Below are 8433 nucleotides of genomic sequence, written 5' to 3'. Positions count from 1 at the left end.
AAATCATTGGTTTTCTCATGATTTTCTTAAGAAAATTTCATTCTCAAGAAATCGATTTCTCAAGAAACTCTGAGAATTTTTCAAAATCAGTTTTCCCAAGTCAAGTTTTTCCACAATTTTCTATAGAAAAGGTTATCTTCTCAAGATTTTCAAAAGAAGTCTCTCACCTTTCTCAAAAAAATCAAAATCAATTTCCAAGGGTTTCAAGGCTAAGATTCTCAGGATTTCAGTTTTCCCGAGTTTCAATTTTCCTTCCCCAAAGAATTTTCCAATGAATTTTAATCATTTTCCAAAGAAAGCTTTCAAAACTTGAAGCTTTTCCCGACAAGCATTTTTCCTTCAAATGTTTACCTTTTTCTCAAGAATTCTTTCCATTTTCTTAGGATTTTCATTCATTCATGATTTTCCCACATCTTCATAAATTTTCTCGAGATTTCAAATCCTTTTCATCTGAGTTTCCTGAGAAATTGACTTTCCTTGAGAAATATCTTTCAACTCCAAATATTTTCCAAGCATACATCATGTTTTTCCTACTTCCATTTTCCAAAATCTCATAGCACATGCCTGAATTCTCTGTGCATTTAGGATAGAACATAACTTCGATAATTTCGCTAAGTCAAGCACAATTTTGGTCCTCGGTTCGATTACCTCTGTTAAAGGCGACATGAACGGTCGAACCTCGTACCGACAGGTCGAGCCCCATCCCATGGATTTTTCCGCAATTTTCAAAACGGAGGCGAGTATTTCAAAACAAATTTCCAAAATTCGGTCAAGTTTGAATCGCGAAAGCATTTTCCCTCTCTCTTCCGCAAGGAAGGGAAGACGGGAAAAATTTTGCGACGATAACAATTCCTCTTCTCCCTCTCCCGATCCTCCCCTTCCAGAGAGTTCCCTGCATTCTCAACCCTTCGATCCGCCTTCGTCTTCATCCACCCTTGATCCCCAACCGTCATCCCCTCCTCTCCTTCTATAAAAAGGACGCAGGGAGGAGCCCTGAGGGGCATCGCGTCTCACCGCATCAGATCGATTGCTAGCATCATCCATCTCCTTCCTCTTTTGTTTTCTTTTTAAGAAGGAAGATTCTCATGGCGGAAAGAGGAAAAAGCTCTCCTCCGGTCTTCAGAACTCCAACAGTAACACGGTGAATTCCCCTCTCCCTCTCTGATTTTCTTTGAATTTTCCTTTAATTCTTCTGTTTTTAGCCCACATTAACGCACCATGGAGGATATTCGGTTGCCTATAGCAATCCCAATACCTCCTTGTGCTATAACAACAAAATATCATATTCCAACATCCTCTCCTATTTGTTAATTCCTCTCAGAATTTCTTCAGTTTTGTTTTTACGTTCTGTAATCATCGCAAAATTTTTCCTCTCTTGTATTTCTCTCTTCCTTCTCATTTCCTTTCTAACCTCTATTTTCCCTTTTTGAAGGGGAAAATAAAAGACAGAAAAGAATAGAAAAGAGAAAAGAAAAGAAAGAAAGAGAGGAACTCTTTTGCGAAGGTCTCACTTGACCTTAATTTTGAAAATATTTAAAAGATTACTCGCCTCCGTTTTTGAAATATTTGCGGGAAAATTGGGAGACGGGGCTCGCTCGTCGGTACGAGGTTCGACCGTTCCTGGCGCTTTTGTCAGGGGTAATCGAACCAATGATCGAATTTTATGCCCTTTTTTGCTTTGCCTTACTATTTTCTAAGAATTTATTCTAAGTTAAGAAAATGCACAAAGAATCATGCTTGTGCGATGCAAATGCAGAGATGTATGCTTTTGAGAAAATAATTCAGAAATTTTGGAGATGTTCCAAGTGGTTTTTGAAAATAAATTTTGAGAACATTTATGAAAAAATGGTTTTTGAAAGTTGAAGATGGACTTGGAGAAGTTAGATATTTCTAACTTTAAGATTTAGAATAGATCAAAGATTGAGATGAACCTGAATTTGAAGAAGGGAGATTTGAAAAATGAATATAGACTTCAAAAATGGATTGAAAGTCAAGATGGCATTTAAGAAATGGAGTGGAATTCTAGAATTAAAGTTTGAATTTAGAATGGATCTTGGGTCTAGGTGGAATTTGAAAATGGGATTGGATTTTTAGATCTGGATTTCAAGATGGATTTGAATCCAAAATCTGGAATCCTAGATGACATTGGACCAGAAGTCCGGAATCCAAGATGAGATTGGATTTGAAATCTGGAATCCTAAATGAAATTGGATTCGAAGTCTGGAATCCAAGATGGAGTTGAATCTGGAATCTAGAATCCTAAATGAAGTTGGATCTGGAGTCTGGATTTTAGGTTTTCAGATCTAAATTGAATTTGGATTTGGATCTTTAAAATATCCAAGTTGAATTTAAAAGTAGAAAATCGGATTTTGAGAAACCCAAAATTGAATTTGAGAATCCATATTGAATCTGAAGTGGATTTAAGAAATCGCCATGGAATTTTGAAGAAAGGATTGGATTTCATAGATCCAGATGAAACCTGGAATTGGATCTTAAATCCATTTTTGAAATCGGAAAAGGAGGATAGAGAATGAAATTTAAATTTCGAAATCAGGTGATGGACCTGGAAATTTCAAAGTTGAATTGAACTTTGAAATTAAACTGCATTTTGAACTTGAATCTGGTAATGAATTTTGGAATTTTAAAGTTGAATTGAAATTTTGAATTTGGTTTGGAATTGGAAATTGAATTTTGAATATATAAATAAATTTGAGTTTTTAAAGTCAAATGAGACTTTGAAATTGAATCTTTGAATATAAAATGAACCTGAAATTTCAAAGTCAAATTGGACTTTGAAATTGAAGTTTTGAATTTTCGAAGTCAGATAGACCTTGAGCATAGAAAGGAGATTTTGAATTTACAAATGAGAATTGAAGATTGATCTGAGAGGTGAAGAAGATATTTGAGGAATATATCTCAAAACTACTTAGATTTTGAAAATATGATGTAATTCTATCCTAAATGATGAATGAATTTAAAGAATTTCAAATTGGATTTGAAAATCATATTTCATTCTTTAAATGAATTGAAATAAGATTGAAAATATAATACATCTCTGACTATGGTCATAAGATGTATTATATAATAATCGTATTTAAATTCAAGTGAATAATAAAATACATTTTTGGTGCCGTTATAGATTTTAAAATGAAATTAACACTCAATATATCCTGACTATGGCCATTGATCTACATTTTGAGTTAATTTCAAGTTAAACTCTGATAAAGGAAGAAAATATTTAAAAATATGATGATTTTTGAAAAGAGATCCAGTGTGGATCCAATGTTATTCCATAAAAGATGAAAATCCTAAGCCTTGTTCACATCTTGACTATGGCCATTGATGCAAATCGTCAACCTAGGATTTAATCACCTTTATTAGAATGGTGCACGTGTCATTCGTGTTCCCATTCATGAAATTTTTGAAATAAAGGAAAAAAACGATATGAAAACAAGCAACTTCTGAGATATATGCATGCTCATACATTCTAATCTAGAGCTGAAAGGTACAGTTTTTCATTGATATCTAACTATTACAAGTCTTGAATAAAATTGAGATTCCCATTCCTAAATCAAGAAAGAAAATAGCCTAATCCTTACAAAATACAAGTTAGTATAGGGTAAAAAGATACATATAGCAGGATGTTTACAAAATATGATTTTGAATCTACAATGCAAATGATATAAGATTCATGCACACGCTCTAGAATAAAAATTTTTAATGTATCACATTAATGAGAAAGCATAATATATTGATGAAAGGCTCATGCTAAGTGAAACGGTTTTGTGGTATGGTGGAAAAAAATACAAGAGCACAAGTGTTGATGGTGATGCACCGTCATGACATAGCTATGAGGGGGTTTGAATCTGCGGTAGGGCACAGGGCTGTTGGATATATATGCCAAATGCCTATGTGTTGTAGAGGATGTGAACATAGTGCGGCAATGATGTGTAAATGGGAGCTTATAATGATGTGCCATAAGAGCTCAAACAACATGCTGTGAACATATCACAATATGTTTAATGAATACTGTGTTGCAGGAGATAAGTATGAGTACTGTAGGTAAGTGGCAATGTGCAAGTGTAGCATAGTGAAGGTGCTCATAATGCAGGGAAAGTGAAACTGATAGTAATAGATACAAGGAGATGGTGACGCTAAGTGGATGTGGTGAAGGAACGAAAATGATACCAGGAAAGAAAGTGATATGAGCGTGAATGCAATGGCAGGGAATGAAGGCAGTGTGGTGTGATAGTGCAACAATGAGGATGTGAGTGCCTTGTGATACTGTGTAGGAGTAAAAAAAATGTGGATAAATGGAAATGAGAGGGTATGGCTATAAGTGCAGGGAATGAGAGGCTATGCATAGGTGACATATGTTGTGCATGAACTTAGTACAGTGGTGTTGTGTGCATGAAGGCTGGAAGTGAAGTAGTTGTGTGCACATGAGATCATAGGGAGGTATGCGAGAGTGAATATGGAATGTGAGTGTAAAGGTAAAAGTGCAGGAAAACGAAAATTGAACATATGCTGTGAGAGATGAAGAATCGTATTAAGGTACAACTATGGGTAGTGATGATAGCAGGTAGAGACAGTGATCAGTGCAAGGGATAGATGGGATGGTTGACTGGAATTATAACAATGCTATGCATAAGACGACATGCCATATGCTGATGCAGAATGTAACAGGTGAGCATGAAAATGCAACAATGTAGCTGCAACAAGGGAATGAAGTGGATTCAAGTTGCTGCAAACGACACTGTAGCAGTGAACAAGTAACTAGAAGATGTTGACAGCAAGGTGTAGGTATACAGTGGTATTGGGATGGTGATATATCAACTGTGCAAATGCATTATTCGACCGACCAAATGTGAAGTACCTAATGGTACTGGTGACGCCCTTGCGTGGGTGCAGAATGGCTGAAGGTGAAGGGATGTAAGGTGCTGCTGCGCAAATGAAGTGAAGCTGAAAGTGAAAGTAGGTGATAGATTGTGAAAGGAGACCTTATGGATAGTGAACAGTGTCATTCGCAGGTAATATGACTGTGCTGGAAGGGTGAGCATAGACTAGACAGAGTATAACAGCAGGGGTTCTGTTGTAGGTAACCACCATAGATCTAGTGGTAGGTGTTGACAGGTACTGAAAAAAAATGGAAAAGTGAAGATGGCGGGATTTGAGAAATGTGTTGAGGGCAGGTAAGTATGGCTGGGGTAGTAATGGATGCTAAATACTATCCTCAACAGAATATTGGGGCATTTCCTAACCTTTTAATCAAGGGGTTACTTTCTTCCACTAATGGGATTGATGAACGAATCATATCACGCCCCATCTGACCATTACCTTCCGAAGGGCTACTGAGTTTTGGCAGCACAAGAACTTGCAAACAGATGGGGGAGGTTTAAAAATAAGAGAACTGGGATTTTGGAAATTGTCTCTCATTAACTGGAAAATTCCATGGAACTCTCGTGATGGAAGATCTTTCGACAGGAATCACAACATGAATATAGTGGTTCAGGTACGATTAAATCTGAACATCCATGAGTAAACCCCACTTATCATTGTGACTAATGAAACATATGTATACTCGTGGCATGTGCATGAAAATTCACAAGTATCTTAGCCAAGATACAGAGGGTATGCATCAAACGAGGGTTGATAAAGGCTATGAGGATGTATATACTAAACATGATGTACTGAAAGTGGACTCAGTCCATCTTCAATTATTTCAAAGCAATTTAGATCCTCGGCTCACATCTTACCATTGATAAATTACCTCGGAATTGTTGTGATGCATACAAATTCCTGCAAAGCGCAAGTTACATAAATGACAACAAACATCTAAATGCAGTACATTGCTCAGCTTGCGCCATATGTAGGTACATGATTCAGGTGGTTTGTTATTGCTTATCTTCTGCATAAGGCCATGTTGTAACCGATTGGTTTCATCTCCTCTTGTCTTCAAGTGATCCAATGCCACCCAATTTCACAATTTCCAGTGATCGAGATCTTTTAGGTCCTTTTCCGGATCCCCACATCCCTTGATGGATTGAGAAAGCGATATGCAGGAGAACGGAAGCAACAACAACGAATGGTGTACTGGGGGTTCTCGTTATATACTATATAATAGTGACATGGCAAAAGTGGAGAAGTTGAATGCAAAGGGGACTTACAGGTAGTAGGCAAAATAAGAAAAAGATGCAGAGAACACTGCGTGAAAAGGGTTGTGGTAACTTGTGATCATCGTCCTGCTGTGAGACCACCAATGATTTAGATGTACAGGCTGGGTGATGCTTACGGCAAATGCATGGGGTAGACATGATGAGATCAAATTTTAAAATAGAGGATCACACTAAAATAGAGGAAGTGATGCTGGACTATAGAGATTCAAATGAATTCGATGCACAGAGATGACATAGCATAAGCCAGAATCTCAAAAAAAAAAATGCAAGATGAGCACTCATACAAAAGCTATGAATGAGGTAAAATGTATATGAATCAAATAATATGATGCTGATGAAGGAGAATAACATGAGCCAATATTCAAATGGGCTTAAGCAGAGAAAAAAAAATGATGAACATATGAGAGAATGGTTATAACGTAGCAGACTACCAACTGATGAATCAAGCGTGAATCGAAATCAGAAACAAATTAAGAACTGGAAGATAAAACATGATTCAAAGCAAATTAAAAACAGAAACCCAACCAAAATAGAAACAAGAATCAAAACAACTGGAAAAAAACAAAAATAGGAACAAACTAGAACAAAACATGAATAGAAATCAAAACAAAAAAAATAATTGGAAAAGAAATAATTCAAAACAGGGAACAAAGCAGGGACCAAAATAGGGATTGAACAAGAATCGAGCAAGTCCAAAAACAAAATCTCGAATCTGAATCGAAGCAGAAATCAAGCATAAAAAAAAGGAGTAAAGCAGATCAAACATGAGAATAAAACGGAATCAAGCTAATAAAAAGTAAGAACAGGAACCGAGCAAGATAAAATCAGACAAAGAAAACCAAAATCGAATTAGATCGAAAATATATATAAAGAAAAATTGTTGGGATCAGAGATCCCGTTGCTATTGCACGGAGATGGGTCGAGATTGCACAAGCAACTCGACACCATCAATGGTGCATAAATGGGGGCCAAAAACCAAAAAAAAAGAAAAAAAGAAAACTAAAAAGAAATAGAAGAAAAACATAGGCAAAGGATGCTTACCGGATTTATTGATCGAAGCCTGAGCTTTTGAAGGAAGGAGGAGAGTCTTCTTCGGTAGCTTAGAAGAGAGCAGAGAAAGAAAAAAAAGAATCAAGAAGAGGAAGAAGAGAAGGTCGGGTGGGGGGGGGGGGGGGGTGAAGCGCGGTCGTTGAAGAGGAGAGAAAGCAATGCATATGGAGGGGTGAAAACAGGTGAATTGAGAAGGCTCCCTGAGGTTTGTTAAATAAGGGATGGAGGAAGAATCGAGAATGGAGATCGTGCAAGAGAGAGAGAGAGAGAGAGAGCTCCTGTGGCTAACAGAAAGCCGTTTGGGATTTTACACTGGAGGTCCTAAAAATGTAAAGAATTTTATAAAAGGAATTTTTCAAAAGGGGTTTTTAGCAAAAGGGTGTTTTTGTGAGAAATATCCGATTTAATTTCAAAACGGGTTTCAGAAATGGATCTGAATCCAGAAATTTTGATAAAACATTAGAATTAAGATCTCGAATTGAGATCAGACCCTGAGTTTGAGACAAATCTCTGAGAAAGTATAAATAAATCATTTTTTTTTATTTTTTGAAGAATATAAGATTCAGGATCAGAATTGGATCCGGATATTTGATTTGGATCTAAGATTGGGTCAGATAAGGAAATTGAATCTGGATTCCAGCTTATCCGAGAAATGAATAAAAATTTTGATTAAAGATGGACCTGATTATTCAGAAGATGGCGGGTCAGTGGCAAAAGGGGATTTTTTTGGAATTTTTGGAAAATTTGGTGTGTTCACAGATGCCGCTCTTTGCTGCTAAGCCGGTTGTAAGCCGAGCTTAGCGGCAAAGAAGACACACCAAATTTTCTTAAAATGCCTTAGTCAGAAGGTCTGAACTGGTTGTGGAAGAATCTGTTTTGCAAAGCTTTATTTTTTCGGTTTTGTACCTTATCCTGAAAGGTTTTGGGAAGAAATGAAATCCTCGAGAATGAAAATAATTTGGATAGAAGAAAATGAGGAAAATCGGAATGGGACTTTGAGATGAATACCCCGAAATGGTAAAAAGGAGAGATTTTGAAGAAGTCTCATGGCTGAGATAAAAATAAAATTTTTTGAAAAGACACAAGTTTAGCCCTTAACCTGGATGGGATGAAGATTTTTGAAAGACCAAGATGGGACATTTTTGAAAAATACCTCATGAGACGAGGTTCAGGTATAATTTTTTATTTGAATGGATATACAAAGCAT

This window comes from Nuphar pumila, chromosome 11, assembly GCF_984573655.1.
Source record: "Nuphar pumila chromosome 11, dmNupPumi1.hap1.1, whole genome shotgun sequence".
Taxonomy (NCBI): Eukaryota; Viridiplantae; Streptophyta; class Magnoliopsida; order Nymphaeales; family Nymphaeaceae; genus Nuphar; species Nuphar pumila.
This window is presented reverse-complemented; position numbering follows the sequence as displayed.